The following is a 3,589-nucleotide window of genomic DNA, read 5'->3' as shown; positions in this document are numbered from 1 at the left end:
CTAGAGCAATGATGTAGTTATAAGTATATTACTCAAGAGCTTACAGTGTACTACAAAGTATAAAATACAGATATAAATGACTGAAATGCAAGGGCGGCAGAGATACATGACTTCAGAAGGAATGTAGAATGGCTCTGAAAGTTGAAAAAGGACCCTTCTAGCTGAAGAGGTGTGAAGGAGAGAGCAGTAAGGGAGGATTCCTGTACAGATGACAAATAAGAGAGTGATTTAGAGGATTTTCAAGTATGTTTACTCTTTATCTCCCAGATTCTCCAGGAAAACTCGAAGGAGTGCACTAGAATTATCATTATCATGTTACTATTGTTATCATATTCTAAAGAGGGAACTGAGTCGCAGGGGGGTAAGTTTATTTTTTAAGGTTCACACCACCAGAAAAAATAATAAAGGCAGAACTAAAACCCTGATCTTCTGCTCCCTACTAGTCCTATTAATCTACCAATTGGTTTGGCCACGTCCCTGAGGATATGTTGGAAAGGATCTTTCATACATCGTAAGTCCCCATTCCAGCTCCTTGAATAGCTGATTTTATAGACCATTTCCCAGGCACTGGGAATTACTTTGGACTGTTCTGAGCCAACCAGTTGTGTTGTGGAGCTTTGTTGATCATATTCTCTATAAGCATGTCTCTGGAGAGTTGTTCAGATTCACAGGGCTCTGGGAGTTTCCTGTTGAGACCATTGTCCTGGAAAGAATCTGGAATGACTCTTAAATGACTTTATCTTTTCTCAGAAATACAAGCATGAGGCATCTCCAGGAGTGTGTACTCACATGTCTTCTATTTCTTGATAGACAGTGGAATGTTGTGGTTTAAATTAGACACACTAGATTCATGTGAATAATGTCACTTTGCCACTTGATAGGCATGTTGACACTGGACAACTTACCTAATTTCTCTGAGCTTCAATCTCCAAATCTGTACAATGCAAATAATAATAATACTGAACTCAGAGGGTGACATATAGTAAGTGCTTGATATATGTGAACTGTTATTTTAATTATACCTCTCTCACCCTCGAAATAGTATAGACTCTTCTACTTCCAGTGAAAATATCTTTTAGAAAACAAGAGCAAAATAAAGGCTTTTCCAGATATACAAAATTTGAAAGAATTCATCAGCATCAGATACACACACACACACAAAAAGTGTTAAAGGTGTTAAAGGAACTCCATCATACAGAATGAAATAATACCAAATGGAAATATGGATCTACACAAGAGAATGAAGAGCACTGGAAATGCTAAGTACATTTTAAAAAACATGAGTTTTTTTACTATTATTTCAATCTACTTAAAATGTAATTATCTTTTGGGGCACCTGGGTGGCTCAGTCGGTTAAGAATCTGTTTCTTGATTTCAGCTTGGGTCATGATCTCATGATTCCTGAGTTTGAGCCCCATGTTGGGTTCTGTGCTGACAGTGTGGAGCCTGCTTGGGATTTTCACTCTCCCTCTCTCTCTCTGCCCCGGCCCCTCCCCTGCTCATGCCGTCTCTCAAAATAAGTAAACTTAAAAAATTTAAAAAAATAACAAAATAAAATGCAATTATCTTTTAAAAATATAATAATACCAACATACTAAGCTGTTTGTAACATGTGTATATGGAACATTACTGACAACAGCAGTATAGTGACATAGAGGAAAATGAAATTATGCTATTGTAAGGTTCTTATAATATACATGAATGTGTATAATATCACTTGAAGGTAAACTGTGATACGTGAAACCCTAAACCAACCAGTAAAATAACAAAACAAGGAATTATACCGAATTAGCACATAACAAAAGAGATAAAACTAAATTATAACACATATGCTTATTCTAATCTAAATTAAGCTAAAAAAAGGAAAAAGAAAAACAAACAACAGATGGGACAAATAGAATACAAAGACTTGTATGATACACTCAAACACAACCATATCAATAATCACATTAAATGTAAATGATCTAAACACATAACTGAAAGGCAAAGATTGTCAGATAAATTTTAAATAACAAGACCCAACTGTATGCTGTTTATAAGAAACATATATTATTATTTTAATGCTTATTTATTTATTTTGAGAGAGAGAGAGAGCATGAGTGAGGGAGGGGCAGAGACAGAAGGAGAGAGAGAATACCAAGCAGGCTGACAGCACAGAGGCCGACATGGGGCTTGATCTCATGAACTGTGAGATCGTGACCTGAGCTGAAATCAAGGTCAGAGAGGAAATCAATGAAATATAAAACAGAAATTTAATGGAGGGAAAAAAAATCAATGAAACCAAAACTAGTTTCTTTGAGGAGGTAATAAAATTGACAAATTTCAATATAGACTGATCAGTACAAAAAGAGTAAGAATACAAATTACCAAATTCAAGAATGAAAGAGGTTACATTACTGAAGATTTTACAAATATTGAAATCATAATAAGAGAATGCTGTGCACAATGTTATACCAATAAGTTTGACAACATAGAATAGATCCTTGAAAAGTTTACTCAAGATGAACTAGATAATCTGAATACTCCTATACCTATTAAAGAAATTGAATTTGCAGTTAAAATTTTTCTCATGAAGTAAAAGGGAGGGGCAGGCCCAGATAATCTTTTTGGTAAATTCTGTTAAAGATTTAAAGAAGAAATAATATCAATTTGTTTATTTATGTAGATAAACTTCCAGACAATTGAAAAAGAAGGACTATTTTTCAACTCACTATGAGGCCATGTTTTGCTGATATTACAAGAAACCCAGACAAAAATGTTACAAGAAAATTTCAGAGCAATATTTGTCATAACCATAGATACAAAAAAAATCTAATAGACTTTTAGCAAATGAATTCAAACATATGAAAAAAATAATATATCATGACCAAGTGGGGTTTATCTCAGGAATGCAGAACTAACTTTCTGGAAAAATGAAGAAAATAAACCAGTGAAATTTACAATATTAATAAACAAAAAATGAAAAATCATATGACCATCTCAAAAATGAAAAATAAAAACAATCGGTAAAGTCCAACTGCCATTCCTGATGGAAACTCTCAGCACATTAGGAATAAAAGAAAACTTCCTCAGCTTGGTAAGGGGCAATCACAAAAAGCCTATGGTTAACATCTTACTTTGTGGCGAAAGACTGGGTATTTTCTCCATAAGATCAAAAGCAAGACATTTATGTTCACACTTCTACTCACTATTGTACTTTTGGTTCTAGCCAGTGTAACAAAGCAAGAAAAAGAAATAAAAGGCATCCAGATTAGAAAATAAGTAAAATTCTCTTCATTCTTTTGATGATATGATCATCCATGTAGAAAATATAATGGAATCTTAAATTTTAAGAAGCTACTAGAACTCAAATGTGAATTCATCAAGGTTGCAGTATATGAGATCAACATACAAGATGAATTGTATTTTTATATGTTAGCAATAAACAATCAGAAATAATAATAAAAATCATTTACAATAAAATAAAAATTTATGAAATACTTAGAGATAAATATGACAATAAGTAGACAAGAACTATTCACTGAAAATAATAAATCACTGTGAGAAATTAAAGAACGATATAAATGAAAAGACATACTGTGTTCATGGG

Source organism: Neofelis nebulosa, chromosome 5 (assembly GCF_028018385.1).
Source record: "Neofelis nebulosa isolate mNeoNeb1 chromosome 5, mNeoNeb1.pri, whole genome shotgun sequence".
NCBI classification, from domain to species: domain Eukaryota; kingdom Metazoa; phylum Chordata; class Mammalia; order Carnivora; family Felidae; genus Neofelis; species Neofelis nebulosa.
Note: the sequence above shows the minus strand (reverse complement) of the source record.